The 26,967-nt window shown below is 38.8% G+C and overlaps 1 long non-coding RNA gene across 5 annotated transcripts in view; it reads left to right on the top strand.

Annotated features, from left to right (window-relative positions):
• LOC103877584 overlaps positions 1-26,967 on the top strand; it is a 319,563-nt gene that overhangs the window by 223,986 nt on the left and 68,610 nt on the right. For 4 of the 5 annotated variants that reach the window (XR_001894867.3, XR_001894860.3, XR_001894863.3 and 1 more), the window contains one exon: positions 2,547-2,669. This is a non-coding gene — a long non-coding RNA (uncharacterized LOC103877584). Of the gene's footprint in view, positions 1-2,546; positions 2,670-22,154; positions 22,856-26,967 lie in introns of those variants that run through there. The other variant, XR_002517044.2, reaches the window with a different exon arrangement.

The following is a 26,967-nucleotide window of genomic DNA, read 5'->3' as shown; positions in this document are numbered from 1 at the left end:
AGTTCACAGGAGAATGAATATGGCACCACAGCAGCCAGGGTCAGTGTAAAGAGAAACCCCCAAGTGAGAAATGATTAAGGTTGCACATTATACTTCCTTCCCCCTTAAAAGTGCCTTTTCTGATGCATATGTTGATCAAATGAGCAGCCCAGGACCCAAATTCAAATTATGTATACCTGAATTTTTGAAAATGCATACATTTAAAGATTCCTAGAACTTCATAGCTAGAGGAAATGATGTCTGTAATGTCTCCCCTAATTTTACCAATGAGAAAACTGAGAACCAAAGAGGATGATTATCTTGATTGAGGTCATGAATAAGCATTCTGACTCCTCACCTGATTCTCTTTCTCTGTCTCTTTCATATATTTAAAGAATATTATTTTAGAATAGTTTTAGATTTACAGAGAACTTATAAGAACAACACAGAGTATGCTGCACGCCCAGTATCCTTGTTACTATAATCTTGCATTACTATGGTATGTTTGTCATAACTAATGAACTAACATTAATGCTTTATTAACTATAATGCATGTTTTCAGGTATCATGTTTCCTCCATGATATCTTTTTTTTTAGTTGTGCCTCAACATTGTCCACCTATCCAAACAAGAATTGGTTTGGCCTGTGGAGGGCCTCCCCTTAAAATGTCAAATAACAAAAAAAAAAAAAAAAAAAAAAAAAAGACATGAGAACAATATTTCACCAAATAGAAAATAACACCAAAAAGTTAGAAATTATTTCAGGAAATAAAATGGAAAGTTTGAAGTTGAAAAATACAATTTCAGTGCTAGAGGGTCTCAACAGTAGATGTGAAGAGACAGAAGAAAGTATAAGCAAACCTGAATATAGGCAAATTAAGAAGATCTAATATGGAACAAAAATGAAAACGAATGTAGAGATGTGAACAGAGCTTCAGATTGCTGTGCAGCATGATTATCATTCTGGCATACACATGATGGAAGTCCCTGAAAAAAAGAAGGGGGAAACAGAATAATACTGCAGGAATAATGGTCAAAAGCTTCCTACATTTTATGAAATACATTTATGTAAACACCTAAGAAGCTCAATGAATTTCAAACAAGATAAACTCAAAAATACCTATACCTAGACATGTATAATTAATTTATCAGAAACCAAAGACAGAAAATTGAAAGCAACAAGAAAAGAGTGTCTCATGATATACGACGGATCCTTGATAATATTAACAGCAAATTCCTCATCTGGGACCATAGGTTCCAGAAGGCAGTGGGATGACTGAAAAGAAAAAGAAGAAGAAATTAAGACTTTACCTGATAAACACCAGTTGAGAGAATTTGTCACTAACAGACATGCCCTACAAAAATTACTAAAGAAGAGTAATTCAGTCTTGAATGAAAGGTCAAATTTAAATCCATATGAAGAAATCCTGTAATCCAAACCATAAACTGTAATCCAAATCCATATGAAGAAATAGAGTACCCTACAACTACTTATGTAAGTATACATATATATACATACACAAGATAGTTAAAACCATTTCATGTAAAAACTTGTACATAAATATTCGTAGCAGCTTATTCACAATAGCCAAATAGTGGAAATAACCCAATTATCCATCAACTGATGAACAGATAAACTATCATATAACTGCCTTTGATGAAATATTTATCTATAAAAAGGAATAACACATTGGCACATGCTATGACATAAATGGACTTTGAAATTGCTATGCTTAGTGAAGGAAGCCAGGCACAAAAGGTCACACATTGTATAATCCCAGTTATATGAAATAACACGAATAGACAAATACATAGGAACAGAAAATAACTTAGTGCTTTTAGTGGCTGAGGAAAAAGAGGAATGGGGAATGATTGCTAATAGCCACAGGGTTTCTTTTAAGTAAAATAAAAAATATTCTGGAATTAAACAGTGGTGATGGTTGCCACAACCTGTGGACATACTAAAATCCATCAGCTTGTAAACTTCAGAATAGTTAATTATGTTGTCTTAAGTATATCTCAATTTAAGATGCACATGCACACAAAACAAACCGAGTCAGTAAATTATAGAAAAAGCTAAAGAAATAGTGGTATATTCATGCAATCGTTTGCTATTTGGAATTATAAAGGAATGAACTAAAGATTCTGACAAGATGAATTCCAAAAAGATTTTGAGGAAAAGAAGTCAAAACGAGAGTACATTCTGTGTTATTCCATTCAATTGAAGTTTCAGTTTAAGCAAACAAAACTATAGAAACATATTAGACACTGGTTGCTTGAAGCAGTGGTGGGAGAATGGACTGAGAAAAGGTATTAGGCAACTTCAGTGACAGTGATATTCTTTATCTGGATTTGTGTGGTGTTTATATAGATGTATACATTAGTCAAAACCGATTAAGGTGTGCACTTAATATCTGTGTATTTTATGTAAATTATAAGTCATTACAGTTGATGTATAAAAAAAAGAAAGAACGAGGTAAGAAGTAGTAAGGCCACCTCTGCTGGATTTTGGAAAGCTGGAAAATCTGATGTTGGCAATTAAGCCAAATTTATTCCTTTACTTCACAGGTTTGGGAGAAGAGAAAGTTGTCATTAAATTGACATCACACAACCACAAGACAACTGGGAAAAGGCAGCAATCTATGTCCTTCAGCTTTTGCTAAGATATTCATGCCATGATATTTGGCCTATGTGAGTAAAGTCTGTCTCTTTGGTTATCTGTAAAATTTAAATAAAATATCAATCTATAAAGATTAAGTCATCAAAAATGTACAGCTGTGAAGCTGCAAGTCCTTTTTTGTCAGTATGATGTCCTTTGGGGAGATCTTTTCTCTTGAGATCTAGGAAGTACGTTCATGTACTCTGATACTATATGCTACCAGGATATACATATTCTAGCAGGGATGATCCTCAGTTTGCCCTTGGAATAGAAGTGAAAGAAGAATTGAATGTTTATGCCAGAGAGGATGTCAGATACATTTATTGGGTATCTACCATATGTTTAGCATTTTTGCTATGTTCTAATTTATTCCTCAAAACTAACCAAAAAAGTGAGCATTCTATTTAACTTTATATAAATTACACAAAATATAATATCTATTTTTAAATATTCCATTTCTATAACTCCCCATGGCATAGGCTGAGGTTTAAAGGGATTATGTAACTTATCAAAAAAACACACTTGTAAGTAGCAGAGTTTATATTCAATACTAGTTTTGTTTGACTCCAAAATTTGTCCCCTTACCGCTATATAAGATTCCCTTCCAATTGAGGACCTCTTCTCATGGAGAAAAAAGTTAAGAACAAGAGAAGTGCCTTGCTCAAGTACACATAGCATAAAACTGAGTAAGCTGGAATACCAACAGCAGCCTAATAACTTTAGTTCAGTGATTTTTCCACCAAAGACTCATCAGCAACTGATAAGTGAGATATACCCACCACACGTAGGACTTCTTAACTCTGGTATGCTTTTTCTGGTGTTTATTCCATGCCTAGATGTTTGCTGATTCTGCAGCCACATCTCTATGGCACCATGTCAATGCTGCCTCTCAGGGATTACAGATCTTCCTTTGTGTATCAATTGACCTTAGGAGCTTTTCCCAAACCAAAAGAAATAATAGAAGAAAGGCTAAATATTCTATTTTCAACTTATTTCTCTTGAAAATGAAACAAAGAGATTTCTGTGGTGAGAATACATATTCAAAAATATAAATCTTGCCAGGGAGTTAGATGTTTTCTTAAGAATGATTTGTAAACATGGATCTCTAATTACACTGTCATAGAAGCTATAGTTTCTAAAATAATTGGAAATTAAGTAATCCATTCAGTATAAAATCACCAAATTTTATCCTCTTCAGAAAACTGAGTCAAATTTCAGTGTTCTCTGTCACTTGCGAATTTTTTGTGAGGATTAAATTAGACAATGCAGGTCAAGCATTAGAACATTGCATGGTACTTAATAAATCCTCAAGAAGGATTAGAAATAATGGCGATAATAATGAGGATGATGATGGTATCGGTAAGGTTCTTCTCAAAGAAATTGTAGAAGAGTAATGACAAATCAATTCAAAGAAAAGCCAAAATTGACAAATGGGATCTAATTAAACTAAAGAGCTTCTGCACAGCAAAAGAAACTACCATCAGAGTGGACAGGCAACCTACAGAATGGGAGAAAATTTTTACAATCTACTCATCTGACAAAGGGCTAATATCCAGAATCTACAAACAACTCAAACAAATTTACAAGAAAAAAACAAACAACCCCATCAAAAAGTGGGAGAAGGATATGAACAGACAGTTTTCAAAAGAAGACATTTATGCAACCAACACATGAAAAAATACTCATCATCACTGGCCATTAGAGTAATGCAAATCAAAACCACAATGAGATACCATCTCACACCAGTTAGAATGGCAATCATTAAAAAGTCAGGAAACAACAGGTGCTGGAGAGGATGTGGAGAAATAGGAACACTTTTACACTGTTGGTGGGACTGTAAACTGATTCAACCATTGTGGAGGACAGTGTGACAATTCCAAAAGGATCTAGAACTAGAAATACCATTTGACCTAGTCATGCTATTGCTGGGTATATACCCAAAGGATTATAAATCATGCTGCTATAAAGACACGTGCACACGTATGTTTCTTGTGGCACTATTCACAATAGCAAAGACTTGGAATCAACCCAAATGTCCATCAGTGACAGACTGGATTAAGAAAATGTGGCACATATACACCATGGAATACTATGCAGCCATAAAAAGGATGAGATCAGGTCCTTTGTAGGGACATGGATGAAGCTGGAAACCATCATTCCCAGCAAACTATCGCAGGGACAAAAAACCAAACACCGCATGTTCTCAATCATAGGTGGGAATTGAACAATGAGAACACTTGGACACAGGAAGAGGAACGTCACACACTACTGGGGCCTGTCGTGGGGTAGGGGGGAGGGATTGCATTAGGAGATATACCTAATGTAAATGACGAGTTAATAGGTACAGCACACCAACATGGCACATGTATACATATGTAACAAAGCTGCACGTTGTGCACATGTACCCTAGAATTTAAAGTATTAAAAAAAAAAATCAAGGAGGCAGAGGTTTCAACATTAAATATGTACATTGCTTTAGAGCTATTTTCTGTGTGTTATTTTTAATCCGCTGTTACTCTCAGAGTCTAACTTCACATAGAAAGAACAGTGAGTTAGGAGAAACAGGAATGTAAAAGGGAGTAGAAGGAACACAGTTATTGCAAAGAGTTACCAATTGTCCACTGTACTTGATACATAAATAAGAAACAACTTTAGTTGATATTTTGATCCCGGTGAAATTATGTTTGGTTATGGGGGAATAAAATAGTTGAAAAAGAAATATAGAAGATTTGAACAATTTGCTTTCTCTAATCTTTTGTATATATATACACACACACCAATCTTAGATAGATTTAGATATATTTCATGTGGTTACACACTGGAAGAGACCCAGGACTCACTCACAGGCCAGGAGTACAATGAAGTGACGGCCACCTATCTGTTCCTTGGCTACAAGAGATCTGAGTTGGAGGACTGCACCATCATTCTGAAGCCCCAGTCTTCAGTTGATTTGAGCAATAGCAGTGTATCTTTCCATCCATAGAGTATGGGACAGCAACTCTGCCAACCCTATACAGCTGAGTTCCAGAAAGGCTTCCAGTTCTCACCTTTAATTCCCACTCTCAGAATACCCAAAGTAGCAACGCAGAAAATCAGTGGCCTGGGGAGGACCAGGAGTCAGAGACCAGCAGAATAGCCAATGTGTCTGTCAGGCCCCTCCATGGTCTGGAGAGGAAGAAAAAAACACCCCTCCAAAGCAACGTATCCACAAGCACAAATCAAAGCAGAAATTTACCACTTTTGGAGAGGGCCAGCCTTGGTGAATTATCCATCCAGAATGGCAAAAACTGCCTAACTGTGCTGGCGTTTGGGTCTCCATGGCTTCTGCTTCCACCATAGTGTCCCCAGTTCCTCCCAGCCTGCACCAGTGCTTTAGTGCATTATGGCCACTATAACCCATTACCTTAGACTTGGTAATTTATAAACAACAGAAATGTATTGTTCACAGTTCTAGACACTGTGAAGAACAAGATCTATGGCTGTAGCAAATCCAGTGTCTGGTGAGGACTCATTCTCTGCTTCATAGATGGCTCCTTCTCACTGTGTCCTCAAATGGCAAAGGGACAAACAAGCTCCCTCGGGCCTCTTTTGTAAGGGCATGAGTCCCATTCATGAAGGCAGAGCTCTCGTGATCTAATCACTTTCCAAAGGCCTTATCTCTTAATACTATTGCATTGGTTGTATCATATAAATATAAGTTTTAACATATAAATTTTGGGAGGACACAAACACTCATACCATAGCAACCAAGAATCTAAGATGGCCTTGGTTCAGCATAATCCTGCCTCAGACCTGACCCCAGGAGAATACTTGTCTATTCCAATGCCAGGCCCCAGGATGTTCCTGGGTTTGGGCTTATGCTTCACAAACAGCCTTTGCAGTAGTGGTGGTTTCTGACAGAACCAACTTTCTCAGAATGTGTTCAAAGGAAACTTCATTCTCACTGGGATACTCCAATAGAATAGATGCATGACCTGCAGAATTGTCCATATGTTGTGACCCCAGTCTAGGGCCAACTATTGGGAACTTCTTCAGCAAGTTCTCCTTCAAATGCATACACAGAAATCTCGGTTTGACAATGAGAACACATGGACACAGGGAGAGGAACAACACACATCGAGGCCTGTTAGGGGATGCAAGGGGAGGGAGAACATCAGGACAAATAGCTAATGCATGCATGCAGGGCTTAATAACTAGGTGACAGGTTGATAAGTGCAGCAAACCACCATGGCACACATTTACCTATGTAACAAACCTGCACATTCTGCACATGCATCCCAGAACTTAAAGTAAAATAAAAAAAAAGAGAAATCTCAGTTTCAGGTCTGCTTGAAACTACCTGAAATAACCAGAAAGCAAAGACCAAGTGAAGATATAGTTTTATGTGGTAGGCAGCGGAGGCAATGATAAAGAAAAATAATTTCTTGAGGCCAAAATGTGTCCGCCACACTTTCCATGGAGAATGAAGATCAAATGTGTCCACCACACTTTCCATGGAGAATGAAGATCATGAGCACCATGGAACATAAGGAGATGATGTGTAAGGTGGAGAAGGTGCAGGAGGTAAACAGCAGTGTGTGAACCGTACAAGGAGTATATGCCATTTTGCATGCAGGGCTTGCTGGGCCAAAGGCACTTCATGCAGTGGAAGGTGGAGGTGTGTAAACTGCCGTGGTGATCTCTCGGCAGAGTTCAGTTAAAGCAGGTGTCCCAGCACTTTCATGAGAAAAAAGGAGTGGAATCTTTAAAAGCCTTCCAGGATCCTCCTGGGAGACAAGAGGAGGGGGCAGCTGGTGTAGCTGCCAAGTCTGCCACTCAGTCCCTACCTGGGAGAAACTGTATGGATTGAATTGATGGGCTTCCTCAGGGGGCACTTCTCTGCCCTCTGCCCTCCTCTTTCATCTTTGGGAGGGAGAGAAAATGGTTTTGTAGAAATAAACATAGTGCAAATGAAAACAGCCTACCTAATCAAAGTTGCTACAGCAAAGGAATCAGACCCCATCATTTGCCTTTGGCAGAAATTCCAATGTAGGCAGGGCAGTAGGAAAGCTTTATATTAAAAGAGGAAGGCTTCGGAACTCATTGGAAGCTGTTGGCATGAGGAACCTGGGGATTTCTTATATGATTGGTATGTGGAGCATATTTGACCTTTTCTGGTTGCCTCAAGTTGGGAAAGCTTTGGGAAGACAAGAGCAAAAAATTAGATAACTGGCAGTTATTGACCAAGTTCTGACTTTTCTAGGCCAGTTACTTGCAGAGATAGATTGTAGTTTAGCTGCCTAGACTTATTGCTGCGGGCATGGTGAATCAGAGTATGGTGAGTCCCTCAATTCTTTACCTGTACAGAAATCTACTTTTCTTTCCTCTCAAAGGAGGCAAAAGAAAGGAAGGTAGAGTGCGTAAAGACAGAACACTCCTTGAATACTGCAGGTGCACAGAGTTTTCCACCTACAGTAGATTTTTGTTTAATTATTAAAGTAAAAGAAAAAAAAATTATATGGCCACCTTTCCTCCCTGACCGACTGAAACAGTAGAGATGGCTTATAAGATTTCCCAGGAAGGTAGCTCATGGCTTGGAATACTCGCAGGCTGAAGTGATGGAGCTCCCTTTTAGGCCTTCCCCAGGTGCACTTTGGCTTTACCCTCTTCTCTCCTTTCTCCTTTCCAAAGGAACCCAGAGGTGGTCTGCTCCTGGGCTCAGGCTCCTGGACTTAAAGCTGGTTGACTGTGGCTGGGTATAGGGTAGCCCAGGGCAGGTGGGACTATCGGGACTCACTCTTGGGCTGCAGAGATGGGAGTGAGGGGCCTTGGCCTCCCTCTATGCTGAACCCACTCTTTTCCTCACTCCTTCCATGGAGCTGGACATTTCTTTCTGCAAGCTGCTGTGCAGGAGGTATTTGCTCCCCTCAAGAATGCATGCCATGCTTCCTCTGTCAACCTCATGCAAAGAAGGAGAGAGGGGAGGCATTCAGCTTTACATGTCATAGTAATCCCATGTCATCATGCATTTGATAATTTTTAAAGTTTATTGTGGTCATTTTATATTAAAAAACAATAAAAGTTAAGCAGTAGATTTTGAGATTATTAGGGACATAGTATCTTTAATCACACTTTTAGGACCTTGGTATTTAATCATCAGTAAGTAATAGCTGCAAAATTTTGAGATCACCAAGGAACAGATATCTTTGTTCTTGGCAGAAATTGCATTAAGTAGAAGTATTGTTGCAGCTTCAGGAAGTCTCACTTCACCTCTGGCTTCACTCCAAATTTTTGAGACCACTGAAGGACAGATATATTTGTTCTTAGCAGAAATTGCATTAACTAGGGGTATTGTTGAAGTTTCAGGTAGTCTTGCTTCACCTGTGGCTTCGGATGTTTGAAGGTGACTTAAAGCCTCTTTTTGTGTGTGTGTGGAGTGCAAGTTTCCTAGATCTTGAGCTTGCTAGACTGAGACTAAGAGATATCAGGTCTACAAGTCCATAAAATTTTAAGAGCACAAAATCATAAGATTCAGACAAAATGAGAACTCAAGCCTGTGAAACTTACTGGCTGCAAAAGAGCAGTCAGTAAGATTGCAGGAGTATGGTATCACAATGAGACTGGGAGACCACAAGACTGCAAGGCCGTTGGACTGGCATTATCAGATATTGAAACTGGGAGACCGAGACTGCAGATCTCTTTCTGCTTTCCAGCCATGCTCTCAGTCTCTGCTTACTCAGCAAAATTTCACTGTAAAGAATTCCTCGTTATGGAGCATTGCCTTTGCATATGAATCTTCTTTAGATTCAAATTTGAAACACCAGCTTGCAGGCTTGTCAACATTTTGGGAAATTTACTTCTGAACAAAGAATTCCCTGACAAGCTCAATCCACCTGATCTGTTCCCAGTCTCAGCAATTGGCCCTATTTGTGAATGCATCTTCTGTTATCACCTATAGAGCACTTACCCCTCAAGAGTTAAGATTTCTTAGACACCTTCATGTCCACAATTATCAAGTATCTTTGAGGAAAAGTGTGTGTTTATGCTTTAGTAAGAAATTCTAGTTGTTTGGAAGGGAATGAAATCCTTATATTCTCCATCTTAACTGAAAGTAAAAATTCCAAATTGATTTCTGGTAGATTTAGAAAAATTCTGTCACATCTATGGCTTTAGCAGTGAGTAAGTGGTCAGGGATATACTTGGGTAACAATCTCTTAGTTTTGGAGAAATTACAACCCTTACCCAAAACCGAGAGAGGGAAGGGGTTGGCAGTATGGGTCATGGATTAGAGTTTTGGGGCAATCTCGTTTTTGCAGAAGCTCTCTCTTAAATTGCTGTCTTGACTCAACACGTGGGAAAAGAAACTGAATCCATGTACAACAGTGGGGAGAGGTGGTGGGTTTAGGATAGACCCTGGCTGCCTTCCAAAGAGATAAAGAAACCACTTTTATGATAAATGTCATGGTGCTTTTGAAGGAAAAAAAAAAAAAAAAGGATCTCTGTTATTAAAAGTCGTACATCGGTATTGATGGAACGTATCTCAAAATAGTAAGAGCTACTGATGGCAAACCCACAGCCAATATCACACTGAATGGGCAAAAACTGGAAGCATTCCCTTTGAAAACTGGCACAAGACAGGGATGCCCTCTCTCACCACTCCTATTCAACATAGTGTTGGAAGTTCTGGCTAGGGCAATCAGGCAAGAGAAAGAAATCAAGGGTATTCAGTTAGGAAAAGAAGAAGTCAAATTGTCCCTGTTTGCAGATGACATGATTGTATATTTAGAAAACCCCATCATCTCAGCCCAAAATCCCCTTAAGCTGATAAGCAACTTCAGCAAAGTCTCAGGATACAAAATTAATGTGCAAAAATCACAAGCATTCTTAGACACCAGTAACAGACAAACAGAGAGCCAAATAAGGAATGAACTTCCATTCACAATTGCTTCAAAGAGAATAAAATATCTAGGAATTCAACTTACAAGGGATGTGAAGGACCTCTTCAAGGAGAACTACAAATGACTGCTCAGTGAAATAAAAGAAGACACAAACAAATGGAAGAACATACCATGCTCATGGATAGGAAGAATCAATATCGTGAAAATGTCCATACTGCCCAAGGTAATTTATAGATTCAGTGCCATCCCCATCAAGCTACCAATGACTTTCTTCACGGAATTGAAAAAAAACTGCTTTAAAGTTCACATGGAACCAAAAAAGAGCCCGCATTGCCAAGACAATCCTAAGTCAAAAGAACAAAGCTGGAGGCATCACGCTACCTGACTTCAAACTATGCTACAAGGCTACAGTAACCAAAACAGCATGGTACTGGTACCAAAACAGAGATATAGACCAATGGAACAGAAAAGAGCCCTCAGAAATAATACCACACATCTACAGCCATCTGATCTTTGACAAACCTGAGAGAAACAAGAAATGGGGAAAGGATTCCCTATTTAATAAATGGTGCTGGGAAAATTGGCTAGCCATAAGTAGAAAGCTGAAACTGGATCCTTTCCTTACTCCTTATACGAAAATTAATTCAAGATGGATTAGAGACTTTAATGTTAGACCTAATACCATAAAAACCCTAGAAGAAAACCTAGGTAATACCATTCAGGACATAGGCATGGGCAAGGACTTCATGTCTAAAACACCAAAAGCAACGGCAGCAAAAGCCAAAATTGACAAATGGGATCTAATTAAACTGAAGAGTTTCTGCACAGCAAAGGAAACTACCATCAGAGTAAACAGGCAACCTACAGAATGGGAGAAAATTTTTGCAATCTACTCAGGTGACAAAGGGCTAATATCCAGAACCTACAAAGAACTGAAACAAATTTACAAGAAAAAAACAAACAACCCCATCAAAAAGTGGGCAAAGGATATGAACAGACATTTCTCAAAAGAAGACATGCATACAGCCAACAGATGCATGAAAAAATGCTCATCATCACTGGCCATCAGAGAAATGCAAATCAAAACCACAATGAGATACCATCTCACACCAGTTAGAATGGCGATCATTAAAAAGTCAGGAAACAACAGGTGCTGGAGAGGATGTGGAGAAATAGGAACACTTTTACACTGTTGGTGGGATTGTAAACTAGTTCAACCATTCTGGAAAACAGTATGGCGATTCCTCAAGGATCTAGAATTAGAAGTACCATATGACCCAGCCATCCCATTACTGGGGATATACCCAAAGGATTATAAATCATGCTGCTATAAAGACACATGCACACGTATGTTCATTGCGGCACTATTCACAATAGCAAAGACTTGGAATCAACCCAAATGTCCATCAGTGATGTACTGAATTAAGAAAATGTGGCACATATACACCATGGAATACTATGCAGCCATAAAAAAGGATGAGTTTGTGTCCTTTGTAGGTACATGGATGCAGCTGGAAACCATCATTCTCAGCAAACTATCACAAGAACAGAAAACGAAACACCACATGTTCTCACTCATAGGTGAGAATTGAACAATGAGATCACTTGGACACAGGAAGGGGAACATCACACACCGGGGCCTATTATGGAGAGTGGGGAGAGGGGAGGGATGGCATTGGGAGTTATACCTGATGTAAATGACGAGTTAATGGGTGCAGCACACCAACATGGCACAAGTATACATATGTAACAAAGCTGCATGTTGTGCACATGTACCCTAGAACTTAAAGTATAATAATAATAATAATAATAATAATAAACTTTTTAAATAGGTAAAATTAATATTTACTTAACCCAATTTACTCAAAATATTAGTATTTCAAAACAAAAATTACTAATAAAATATTTTACATTAAAAAAAGTTATACATCTCCTTTTGTTTCAGAGTGAGTTGGTTGGGATTGATCTTTTTCTATTACTATAAATATAAAATAAAATAAAATATGAACCCATGTAATCTGAAGACTTTCTAAAGAAATCCTTTAGTAATCAGTGCCAACATTAAATAAATCAACTTATTTCACTCTACTGCACTTCAGAAACAAATTTTAATTTCTCTCACATTACAAGTCAAGAACTTTATGATGACAAACATGGTTTGGGGTAGGATCTCCCTGAGCCTCTTCTCCAAGCTCACATCTTACAGTTCTGCCATTCTAGCCTACCTCCTACTATTACTTAACAGGCCAGACTTTCACAAGGAGTGTTCCCTCTCCCCTTGTCACAGATTTCCACATCGCCAATTTCTTTTTTTTTTTTTTTTTCTTTTTGAGACGGAGTCTCGCTCTGTCACCCAGGCTGGAGTGCAGTGGCCGGATCTCAGCTCACTGCAAGCTCGGCCTCCCAGGTTTACGCCATTCTCCTGCCTCAGCCTCCCAAGTAGCTGGGACTACAGGCGCCCGCCGCCTTGCCCGGCTAGTTTTTTTTGTTTGTTTTTTGTTTTTTGTTTTTTTGTTTTTTTGTTTTTTGTATTTTTTAGTAGAGACGGGGTTTCACCGTATTAGCCAGGATGGTCTCGATCTCCTGACCTCATGATCCGCCCGTCTCGGCCTCGCAAAGTGCTGGGATTACAGGCTTGAGCCACCGCGCCCGGCCTACACGGCCAATTTCTTAGTCTTTGCCCACATGTCATGCTCTCCATAAACATTCCTATTTATAAGCCCATTGACCTGGTACCATCTCCTTTAAGAGCATTTATTGCCACTGAATATCCTATATATGTTACTTGTTTTGTTTATTATCTATATCCTATCTCCCCAACACCCCCTAAAATGATAGTCCAATAATAAAAAAAATCTTAGTCTTTTTGATTCACTAGTGTATCCTAAGGGTTCAGAAGAATGCCTAGCCAGTAGTGATAACTCAGTACAATCATGCATCACTTAACATTGAAGATAGATTAGGAGAAATGTGTCATTAGGTGATTTTGTCATTGTGCAAATATAGAGTGTACTTACACAATCCTATATGGTATAGCCTACTACACAGTTAGGTTGTATGGTATAAACAACTACTGATGTAGGCTATATGCTTTAGCCTACTACACACCTAGACTATATGGTTTAGCTTAACTGTATACCTAAATTATGTATTGTAGACTACTACACACCTAGGCTACATAGTTTAGCCTACTCCTCACCTAGGCTGCATGGGATAATCTATTATATACCTAGATTATATGGTTTAGCTTACCACACACCTAGGCTATATGGTTTAGACTATGAAACACCAAGACTATATGGTTTAGCTTATTATACACCTAGATCATATGATATAACCTATTACACACCTAGGCTATATGGTTTATCCTACTACACACATAGGCTATATGGTTTAGCTTATTACACATCTAGATTGTATGGTGTAGCCTACTATACACCTAGGCTACACGGTTTATCCTAAAACACACATAGGCTAAATGGTTTAGCTTATTGCACACCTAAGTTATATGGTGTAGCCTACTATACACTTAGGCTACATGGTTTATCCTACTACATACATAGGCTATATGGGTAAGCTTATTACACACCTAGACTATATGGCATAGCCTACGACACACCTAGGCTATACAGTTTATTTTACTACACACCTAGGCTACATGGTATAGCTTAATACACACCTAGGTTATATGGTGTAGCCTACTAAGCTAAATGGCTTAGCTTACTATATATCTACATTATATGGCATAGACTACTATACACCTAGGCTATATGGTATAGCCTTCTACACATCTGTTATAGTAGCCTACCACACACCTAGGCTATATGGTTTATCCTATTACACACCTAAGCTATATGGTTAAGCCTACTATATGCCTAGATTATATAGTAAAATATATTACTATACACCTAGGTTTAGCTTACTACATAGCTAGGCTATTTGATATAGCCTACTACACACTTAGTTGATATGGTATAAATGATGGCACAATGAGGCTATATAGTTTAGCTTAATACATACCTAGATTATATGGTATAGCCCACCACACAGCTAGATCATACGGTATAGTCCACCACACAACTAGATTTTGTGGTATAGCCTATTGCTCCTAGGCTACAAACCTGTACAGTACTGAATATTGTAGGTAATTTTAATGTAGTGGTATTTATCAAAAGAAATCTAAACATAGAAAAGGTACAGTACATTTTGAGTATAATAATCATGAGACCACAGTCATATATGTCATCTGTCATTGGCCAAAGTGTCATGAGGTGGTACATGACTATATTTGTAGAAGTGAAATGAGTCCCATATCCAGAGTCTTTTCTATGACACTAGAAATGCCTGTAATGGTAATGAGGATGATGGTAATGCTAATAATTGCAAGACAAGCATAATAACCTTACTTTACATGGCATTTTCACATAAATAGTCTAAGTAGGTCAGAAATTGTGTGGGTTTGCTCTGCTAGCTTTATTTTTAAATGCAAACTATCTTAACTGGAATGTCAAGTGTTAATGGAGCAGTGCCTGTTATAAACAGCAACAAGCTATAAACTGTGAAACTACAAAATTAGTAGCAACTCTCTCATTCTCTGGGAATTTTGGATACATTAGGAACCTGTAATTACTGACTCCCATCTGCCTACTCTGTCTTGAGCTTAATTATATATTTCAGAAGGAACGCTTTTCATGTTTTCATTTTTTGTACATATAAATATTTAGCTACATCTCTTATCATTTACTGCCTCCCTTTCCCTCTGCCTTTGCTATTTACAATCTCTCAAGCTATTTTTACCTCCAAATTTCAATCTCTTTCCTCAGAGTCAACACGACAGAGATTAGAGCCAAGGAATTTGGTTCTGCTGGTATCTCCCTGGCATCTTTGAACAGAGGTTATCAAGCCCCAAACAAGTATTTAAAAATGGTAGGGAGGGGGCAAAGGAAGTTATAGTATGTTTTTCAACTTGAATGTTCAAAATGCTAACACAATCTCTAAGATCAATAATGCACAGGCTTTTCCTAAGGGTGGTAGGGTCATAAATAAAATGGGAAAACAATGGGCGAAAACAAGGTTCAATAAAGTTCTTTACATCAGGATTTAGAACAGTCCTTTAAAACATTTCCCTAAGAGGAAACTACATCAGACACTGCCTCCTAGAATTAAGTTAACGGTAAAAACAAGCCCTTTCTTGGGATAAAACATACTTATTATGAACAGTATTTATGCCAGTGATGTTTTGAAACTGATGATCCAATGAAAATAATTTTAGTGATATATTTATATTGGATATATTGATATAATTTTGGTTAGTGTTAGCTGCATCCTTAGTGACTTCAATATTCCTTCTATTTCCATGAGACACTGGAGAGAACTACAAATATATGTTTGATTTAAATTTTGCAAGGAAATATACAGTGAAATTAACTTCTATTTCATTCCTCTTTCTGGAAGAGAGAGAGAAAAAAATAAAAAGACATTTTGTTTTTCATTCCCTTTCACTGTTACCCTCTGGGTCTACTGAACCTTTATGCCAGATCGCATTAAATTCTTCTTTACACCCCCCTCATCAGGCCCTAAGGATATCCTGAAGAAAATTCCACCCATGTCTATGTTCAGAAATTTAGCACTAAAAAACAGGGTTGTCCTGGAAGGCAGGATCGAGTATCTTATGCTTGAACATAAAAAGAGTAGTCTAACTCAGGGGAAGTGAGTGGCTCCCAGAGATCTGAGGAGACTTGTTTAGTTTTGTGTTGCAAGGGAAGTGTATTTAATAGGAGAGAGAGATGTGTACTTGCTCACAGTCCTTGTCCCCAGGTGAAGACACACCTATGTCATGTTCAGTTAAGGGGGGAGAGGTATATCTTACCCTATATAGCAATGAAAATGATAGACCTTACCCTGACCACTGAGTGAAGATTAGCAGGAAGTAGCACTAAACATGACCTATGCAAAGAAATAGTGCTAATCCTATCACCAGGACTAGAAAGTATACATTCGATGGGATTAAAATGACGCTAATTTTGCTTCAACTTTTAACATAAATAAATTATGATACTACTGACAGTGATCTTTAAAATATTATACATCATTTGTAATATCACTGCAAAGAAGAGATTAATTGGGGACTCTAGGACAGAGTGATAAAATTACATCTGCAGCAGGAGTGGAGTTTCCTTTGGCTCTGTAGTGGGGATATTAGCTACTGGTCTTGGGATCCCTGTGTGGTTAGGTCAGCATGACCACAGGTCTAAAGGCAGTAGATATATACCCTGTACTGCTTTTAGAGGATTTTATACCCTCTACTGCTTTTAGAGGTATATCCTCTACTGTTTTTAGAAGATTGTAGGCAACTGGTTATGAAACCTGCAGCAAGGAGGTAGAACCAGTGATGGGGTCCTGATGGCAGCAACATAAGGGGCTTTTGGAAGGAGTAGCAATAGTACATCAATAATATCCTTTCAGCTATTGATTATAAATGACAAAGATATATATTATGAGGCATTTTTATGTCTAAGTATAATTATTTGGTTTATTCGTATTAGAATACTTTTTTTCTAGAAAATGAATTCATCTTATGATTTGGAGTCTAGAAAAGCTATTTGCTTACGTGAAAACTATTCAGTCTGGGCTTTTATGGAAAATTAGTCAGTATAAAAAACTGGTCTGCTTCTGAACAGACTGAAGGTGGAGGTGGGGTAAAAACCACCTCTCTACCATTGGCCTCTTTACCACTGTACAGATTGGGAAACATGGCTGGATTAATTAATTAAGTCGTAGAGTTAATTCATCTGTGAGCAGAGAGTCAAATCCACATATGATTCCAAAGCTGGTGACCTCTTCTCTACCTTAGTAGCTCCTAGCCCTGAATCATAACAATCACTCCAGGAGCTTATTACAAAATACCACTTCCTTACAGATATTTAATCCTAGAGACTATCCTTCTATAGGATTTGGTCCTGAAAAGCTATTATATGCAAAAACTCAGGTATTTGTGCTGATTAGGTTTGAGAATAACTGCCTTAGTTTCACTGTCTTTGCAAAAAATGGGAAAGCTTTATTTTAGGCAGAGCACAGTAGGATTAGGTAAACGAATGATAGTGAGAAAATCCCAAGCAGTGTGGCACACTTGGGGACATAAAATCAGTTTCTGTGAGGACTAGAAAATGCAGAGTGGAAGAAGTCAGTCCCAGGTAGCAGTCCAAGGTAAAAACTCAGGGAGAGAGGAACATTGTTGCTACAATTGGTGAATAATGGTAGGAATGAGGAACATTTCAGAAGATTGTGTATACAGATGTAAGAGAAGTATATAGTTAATTGGACTTAGTCTTCAGCAGACATGGCACTGCTATTCATTTATTCATGAGCACATTTTATAGACTTTCTTTTATTTCACAAACATTACTGAAGCACCTAGTATGTGTTATTCCTTCTGCCAGGAGATACTGTAGTACCTAAAACAGATGTGATACCTGTCTTTTGGAGGACCTAGTAAAGCAGAAGTGATTTTCACTAAACAGTAATTAATTAATTACCACTCATGATAAGCGTGAAAGAGGGAAAAGAACTAGGAGTTGTGATGGAGGATAATGGGCTGGGGACAGCGCTAATAAGCTTTAGAAAGGGGAAGTAGGGGAGGCTTCTCTGATAAGGACCTTCCTTTCCTTCTTTTTTGTTGTTGAGAGGGAGTCTCAGTCAGCTCTGTTGCCCAGGCTGGAGTGCAGTGGCGCGTTCTCAGCTTCCTGTAACCTCCGCCTCCTGGGTTGAAGCAATTCTCCTGCCTCAGCCTCCCAGGTAGCTGGGATTACAGCTGCCCGCCACCATACCCAACTAATACTTTTGTATTTTTAGTAGAGATGGGTTGCATCATGTTGACCAGGCTGGTTTTGAAATCCTGACCTCAAGTGATCTGCCCTCTGCCCCTGGCCTCCCAAAGTGCTAGAATTACAGGCAAGAGTCACCGAGCCTGGCCGATAAGGACTTTCTTTAGCTGCGATGTTGAAAGGAAGCAGGCTACTCACTCAAACGTGCAGGAGCCTGGTACTAACCCACAACAAACATTCTCCTAATCAACATGAAAATCAGAAAATGCAACTCTTGCAAGGAAAAATTTTTGGAACTTTATATGAACACTCAAAACTGTTTTGTAATGTGAAATATAAGACAAATAACAACAGTGAGTGATCAGTATAACTTGGACTTCTGCAAATATGCTTCTCTGTCTTACCTGGGGACTATTCAGGCCACAAGGGTATTCACATGGGAATGTCTTGTGGGAAATTTGAAACTGGGACACAGGTGTGACAGGCAAAACTGGAACTGAAAAACACCGATGGCCAAATTTTTTCTTTAAAGTCTTCTTACTTCTGATTTCTTCACCCAATCTCAATGGACTTCTGGGAGAAGTCTGACCAAAGTCATTTCAGACAGTGATGCTAAATTGGTTTCACCTCGACTGCCAATTCTTAACTGATGATAGTGACCATCTAGAATAGTGTGTTTAGTAGCCCACTGAGGCTCTAACTGGTCTCAGCAGGAAAGAGTATACACAGGCACAACAGGGAAGAAGTGGCAACAAAGACCAAGCACTAGCACGCCATCATTTAGCATTTGCTTTCAAATAGGCAGGGCATCCCAGAGGAAAGGGCACAAGGTTAGTTAGGGGGAGAGGTTAGAGCTCCTGACAGCTCTCTGAGCCAAGTCTGTGATCTTGATTATTTTATACTATGAGCCTCAGTTTCCTCATTTGTAAAGGTGATGGGGGAAAGCCCACCTTGTAGGCTTTCCAAGTAGATAAAATAAAATAATTATCGTGCTTATCTTTTGCAAATTCTTGAGAATTAGTCATAAGTCAGAGTAAATAAGATAAGAATTGAAGTTACTTACCCACTTGAGAATAAAATTGGCTCTAAAGTCAGTTCTACATCCTAGGGGAAATCTAGTATGCCAAGATGTCTTTAGTTTCTGAAAAACTATTTTTCTTATCTGTCTGGCTGTGATTTCTGGCTTCTGCATCTTGCATCTATTTCTCTGTAGCTGCCCTGTCATTGACTTAAATGTTGAAGATGGCATGTACTACTTGAGCTCTTTACCCACAAATTCATCTCCTATGAGGCAGTCATACACAGGGGGCTTTTACTGGAGATATAAGGGTTAGTGTTAGAAGAAGCTTACATGACTAAGAGACACAGATGATGATTTGAATATCAAATTTAAGACATCTTTAAAATTACTTGGTTAATTTCTGCCAATTTCTTTTTTTTTTTTTTTTTTGAGACGGAGTCTCGCTCTGTCACCCAGGCTGGAGTGCAGTGGCCGGATCTCAGCTCACTGCAAGCTCCGCCTCCCGGGTTTACACCATTCTCCTGCCTCAGCCTCCCGAGTAGCTGGGACTGCAGGCGCCCGCCACCTCGCCCGGCTAGTTTTTTGTATTTTTTAGTAGAGACGGGGTTTCACGGGGTTAGCCAGGATGGTCTCGATCTCCTGACCTCGTGATCCGCCCGTCTCGGCCTCCCAAAGTGCTGGGATTACAGGCTTGAGCCACCGCGCCCGGCCTCTGCCAATTTCATCTCTAAATTCTCACCTATCCATGCCTCTACTCCCTCTTCTCTCTTCTATTATTTTCCCTAGATCTAAATTATTGCTCTTTGGGACATCAACTTTTCTTTTCCACCATCTCCTTCCTTGTAATCTTCTCAAAATATTGAAGAGAGGTTGGCAGGCACATGAGAAGGCAAAGTTCTTAATCAGGGGTCCTGGACACCAACAGAGTTCTCTTACAGCTTCTTTGGTTACACTGACCCTAGAAAATCATATGCAAAATGTTGCAGGTATATGTATCTGTTTATTCCAGAGAGGAGAATGTGTAGCTTTTACAAGAATTTAAAAGGCCTCTCTGGTTCAAAGAATTAAAGTGCTGTGGTTGTACAGCCATTTTTTGACTATGTTTTTTAAACTGTGGTAAAACACTGCAAAGCCCTATTCAAGATAAATAAATTGAAACACACAAATCTATATTATATATGACAGGTAAGCCTTATTAAATAAATGTAATATTGATGTACAATTGTTCATGTTCACGATGAAGATAAAATGAAATATGAATTTGACAGACTACAAACAAATCTTGCTTCACTAAATAATCCACTTTAGAATTTATTTGAATAATGATTTTCTTTGTGCAAGCAAACACTTTTTTTGTGCATTAGTAAGTAACTGAATAGCTTGAAAAGAAGATGGAGTGGTAGATCAGAACATACATTTAAGGTAATATACAGACGTAATATAATTTAAATTCTACCACAAAGCAGTGTGGTATATAGTACAGGACCGAGCATTTGAAGACATGAGTTATGGTAACCTTGGGCAAGTTGCTTGAACTTTCTGAATGAGAGACCTCCCACTGCATATTAAAAACATGCAAGAAAAATAATGATGATGATGATGATGATGATGAAGCATCTCTAAAGAGAATGAAAGTCAACAGAAACATAGTTTTTAAGTTACAAGACACTTTTAAGCAATGTCTGGAGAAGGTGCTAGTCTATCAAAGAGAGTGGGCTATGCAGCATAAAGCTGGGCACATGGGGGCTCTTCATGAACACCTATGCTGGCTGGTCAATGAAGTGTGGGTTGGCGCATTTATTTTAGGCAGCTCTTTCCCTACAATGATCATAAACCACTCCTGAGCTTGACTGCAACCTCTGGCAACTTCTTAGCCAGCCAGCATATTAAAAACATGCAGTAGCAGTTAAGAACAATGAATGACTTCTGGTATTTTTGGAGAGCATAACATACTACTTCAAGAAGATACAATAATTGGTTGTCATTTCATCAGCTGAGAAAATAATTCTTTGTTCCCTGCTTTCAACAATGCCCACTGGTAATATTATGATACATAATACAAACCACAATTTCTACTTTCTCTCGTGGAACTGTTTTAGAAAATTATTGTTAGCTATGTCCTAAATTAAACAGGAAAAATATAACTTGTCTCTTTGTGGCTTATGTATGCTAGTTATTTGGGAGATTGCTTTCCTTGAATTGCATCATGGTTGTGCTGTTCCTGAAGGCCAACAGGAGTTACACCCAAAACAATGACTATGTGAAGGGTAAACATTTTCTCAGACTTAAGCAATGAGGCTCAATGTGATTTAGGAATCTAATATGGACAGAGGCATGGAACCCCATCAAGTTGATTTCTTCACTAAGTACACCTAGTGAGATATCTGTAGGATCATGGTGTACAGATTGGCATTGCATCTGGTAGACACAAATAAGATTCCAAAGAAGATGAAAGACTAACCTGTCAGTTTCAAAAACCTGTGACATTGAGAGAAAACTGTAAAATTGCTATTATGAATGATGTGATGTGAAATTATTCCTTGATCTATTAACGTGTGCTTTAAAAAGGCCCACTCCTAAAATTTTGCAAGGTCAGTTATACAAGTACAAAAACAGGTCAACATAACATATGTCTAAATATTACAAGTTAGTTATAAACTAGAAACTGTTAAATACTTTCTTTTTTCTCCTATTTTGACAAATATAGCTTTGTTTAGCAAGTTTAGGATTAAGCTAGGCATTCTCAAATTTCTCCGTGTTATTCAACTGCACTTCACCTTTTCTTCCCACCCCCAGCTCCACTGGACTGTGTGAAGGACCCTGTCTGCATATATATGGACACCCCAGCCCTCATGTCAAAGTCACATTCATACTTCACAACAAATGGTGGCCTCACCAATGGTGGGAGGGGTTCACTTTGAGAATTGTCTCTGAGAAGATGCACAGGCCCTGGGCTACTTGATCAGGATATTCTTGGGCCCCAGGTACCTGGACCTGAGGACTTACCCCACAGGAAAGGGCACTGGGCACTGGTGGAGAAGGGACAGAGAAGTGCCCTTCAAGGACAAAGTCCAGGAAAGAAGCCCTTCTTGCCCTGGTATAAGGAAGTTACTGTTCTCAGATAAGAACAGACTAGAAAACCAGCCAAAAGAAGCAAAGCAAACACCAAGGAATGAAGTACTTATACATGCTAATAGGGAATGAATCTTGAAACATTATTCTACTTGAAAGTAACTGGACACAGAAGGACACATATTATATGATTGTATTCATTCAAAACATCAAGAATGTGAAAATCTCTAGTGAGACAGGGTAAGCTGTGGTTGCTTAGGGCTGAGAGTGTTGGGTAGAGAGATGGGAAGTGATGGCTAAAAGGTACAGGATTTCTATCGGGGGAACCGACCCCCGATAATTCAACAAGTGTTCTTTTCTATTTCCCTAAGTGTCAGCCGGTCTGAGAAATAAAGGGAAAGAGTACAAAAGAGAGAAATTTCAAAGCTGGGTGTCTGGTGGACACATCACATGTCAGCAGGTTCCATGATGCCCCCTGAGCCGTAAAACCAGCAAGTTTTTATTAGCGATTTTAAAAAGGGGAAGGAGTGTACGAATAGGGTGTGGGTCACAGAGATCACATGCTTTAAGGGCAACAAAAGATCACAAGGCAGAAGGTCAGGGCAAAACTAGAATCACTAATGAACTTCCATGTCCTGCTGTGCACACATTGTCAGGGTTCAAGAGCAGAGAATCAGTCTGACTAGAATTTGCCAGGCTGGAATTTCCTAATCCTAGCAAGCCTGGGGGCACTGCAGGAGACTAGGGCATGTTTCATCCCTATCTACATCTGCATAAGACAGACACTCCTAGGGTGGCCATTTTAGAGGCTCCGCCCTGGGAATGCATTCTTTTCCCAGGGCTGTTAATTATTAATATTCCTTACTGGGGAAGGAATTCAGCAATATTTCTCTTACCCGTTTTTGTTAATAAGAGAAATATGGCTCGTCCTGCCCAGCCCACAGGCAGCCAGATGCCCTTGTTATCTCCCTTGTTCCCTGAAAATCGCTGTTATCCTGTTCTTAAGGTGCCCAGATTTGATAATGTTCAAACACACATGCTCTACAAACAGTTTGTGATTTGTACAGTTGATGCAATCATCACAAGGTCCAGAGGCGACATATATCCTCAGTTTACGAAGATGATGGGATTAAGAGATTAAAGACAGGTATAGGAAACCACAAGAGTATTGATTGGGGAAGTGATCAATGTCTATGAAATCTTCACAATTTATGTTCAGAGATTGCAGTAAAGACAGGTGTAAGAAAGTATAAAAGTATTAATTTGGGGAACTAATAAATGTCTGTGAAATCTTCACAATTTATGTTCTTCTGCCATGGCTTCAGCTGGTCCCTCCATTTGGGGTCCCTGACTTCTCACAACAGATTTCTTTATGAGATAATGAAAATTTCTAAAATGGGCTGTGGAGATGATTGCATATATCTGAAAATATTACTGAGTTGTATACTTTAAATGAGTAAATTGTACTACACGTGAATTATGTGAATAAAGCTGTTAAAGAAGCAAAGCAAATGCAGTTCAGTCCAATTAAATAAGTGAGCCACTTCTGCTCCACAAAGTTAAATGATTACACACATAAAACTTAGAATCAGACAGAGTGTAGTTCATTTGCAGGCTTTGCCTTCTCTAGGTTTCATGACACTTGGCAATGTTTTAAATTATTCTCTACTTCATTTTCCTCATCTACAAGGTGACAATGATATTACTTCTAGCATAGTGTTGTGATGGGATTAAATGACTTGGTGCCATATACTGACATTCTGCAAATAGTAGCTAATAATAATCATTATTATTAATTATCATCATTAAAATAATTATGTGTCTCATCCACTACTAGACACAGGTGTATTCGTTGAAGAGTAACACGAGGTTCTCTGAGGAATTCAAGAGCCCTAAGAATGTCTATGCTAACGGCAACAATAATTCATGGAAATCAGCTGAGAGAATCCAATTTACACAAGCTGTCAAGCATCAGTCACTGACCAACAAGACAGGCATCAAATCTGACCCCTCTTGTAGGCAGTGATAAGAGGAAGTAGAGACTAGGTGAAGAGACAGAACCCCAAACAGATAATTATGACCACATAATGGAGGGTGGAACGAATGAATAAGACATTTTGGGAGTATGGGAGCACAGAGGAAAAACTCAAATTGGTCCACAGACATTGAAGGGTCCTTAGAGCTGAGGTTTTTGAGCCACTCTATACAGGATGTGTTGCTAAGAGGGAAAACTGGATAACTGTGTGTGTTTCTGCAGTTTATCAAGGGTTGATTTTTATATTGTGGGTGGGAGAACGCTGCAAATGAGGATGGAGGGGCAGGTTTTGCCACATCGTGTATGTCCTATATGCTGGCAAGTTGGGATTTTATTCTGTAGGTGATTAAAAGAGTTTAAGCCATGGGCAGGCATGATCATATTTGTGCTCTGGAAAAATCTCCCTCCTAATACTTATGGAGAACAAAAAACAGCAAGGAAACTGGAAGCAAGGAAAGCCAGTAGGGGACTGTTGATATAAGTAATGAGTAGATGGACACAGGAAGAATTTGAAAAAATATGAAGTAGATACAATTAACTGAATTGAATTCAGAACTAATGGTATAGATATAATAAAAAAATAACAGGTTTTTAACTTAAGTGATGGGAGTGGGTCATAGAATTCTGTAATAAAAATGTGAAAATCAGAGGTATGAAGGTAGTAAGATAAATGTGAACCTTAGGTTTCCTAGCACTTAGCCATTTCCAGTGTTCAAATGTAGGAAACAAGCAGGAATGCAGAAGAGATTTGTTTGGGAATTGACTGATTTTGATGTGAGCTTGCCCTGTGCTTCCTTTTTGTGCAAACTTTATTGGTGGCTGGATGATGAGCAGATCCTTATATTTACTCATAGGTAAGGGCTTAGTCTAGGTACTAATATATAAAATAAATGATCCTTGAAACCAGTCGCTCTATGATTTCCAGCATAGTAAGCCTAGTGAGGTGTCTAATTGAATAGGATTGCTTTCTGAGTACAGGGAAGGCCTGGTATGAGTCACACTGATTAGAATACTGCTGTGGACAAGTATTAGGTGATGTTACCAAAGTTCCCCACCCCCCCCACCTGCCGAGGGAAGTTGATGGATGCCAGGGAAGAGTTCATATTTAAGATAGTGTCAAAATTACAATGTTTAGTTGCAAACAATAGCATCCCCTCTGGCCAGCAAAAGTAGAAAAAGGATTTATTAAAGAGTATTAGGTAGTTTATAAAATCTCTGGAAGCCAAGAGGTAGGTTCTGAGGCCTAAAGGCAAAATCAATGCACAACCCCACTTTGGGTACCATGGCATACCACCTGGGATGTTGAAGATGAGACACCATAAGGACTGACACTGTCATCCATTAAGAACTGATCTCATTGGGATATCACCACTGATCCCACAGAAATACAAACTACCATCAGAGAATATTATAAACACCTCTATGCAAATAAACTCGAAAATCTAGAAGAAATGGATATATTCCTGGACATATACACCCTCCCAAGACTAAAACAGGAAGAAGTTGAATCCCTGACTAGACCAATAACAGGCTTTGAAATTGAAATTAAGGCAATAATAGTCTACCAACCAAAAAAGTCCAGGACCAGACGGTTTCACAGCTGAATTCTACCAGAGGTACAAAGAGGAGTTGGTACCATTCCTTCTGAAACTATTCAAATCAACAGAAAAAAAGGGAATCCTCTCTAACTCATTTTATGAGGCCAGCATCATCCTGATACAACAACAACAAAAGAATTTTAGACCTATATCCCTGATGAACATCGATGCAAAGATACTCAGTAAAATACTGGCAAACTGAATCCAGCAGCACATCAAAAAGCTTATCCACCATGGTCATGTGGGCTTCATCCCTGGGATGCAAGACTGGTTCAACATATGCAAATCAATAAATGTAATCCAGCATATAAACAGAACCAAAGACAAAAACCACATGATTATCTCAATAGATGCAAGAAAGGCCTTTGACAAAATTCAACAGCCCTTCATGCTAAAAACTCTCAATAAACTAGGTATTGATGAGACATATCTCAAAATAATGAGAGCTATGTATGACAGACCCACAGCCAATATCATACTGAATGGGCAAAAACTGGAAGCATTCCCATTGAAAACTGGCACAAGACAGGGATGCCCTCTCTCACTACTCCTATTCAACATAGTGTTGGAAGTTCTGGCCAGGGTGATCAGGCAGAAGAAAGAAATAAAGCGTATTTAATTAGGAAAAGGGGAAGTCAAATTGTCCCTGTTTGCAGACGACATGATTGTATATTTAGAAAACCCCATCATCTCAGCCCAAAATCTCCTTAAGCTGATAAGCAACTTTAGCAAAGTCTCAGGATACAAAATCAATGTGCAAAAATCACAAGCATTCCTATACACCAGTAACAGACAAACAGAGAGCCAAATCATGAGTGAACTCCCATTCACAATTGCTTCAAAGAGAATAAAATACCTAGGAATCTAACTTACAAGGGATGTGAAGGACCTCTTCAAGGAGAAC

This window comes from Papio anubis, chromosome 12 (genome assembly GCF_008728515.1).
Source record: "Papio anubis isolate 15944 chromosome 12, Panubis1.0, whole genome shotgun sequence".
Classification (NCBI taxonomy): domain Eukaryota; kingdom Metazoa; phylum Chordata; class Mammalia; order Primates; family Cercopithecidae; genus Papio; species Papio anubis.
Note: the sequence above shows the minus strand (reverse complement) of the source record. Positions and strands in the feature narration are given on the sequence as shown.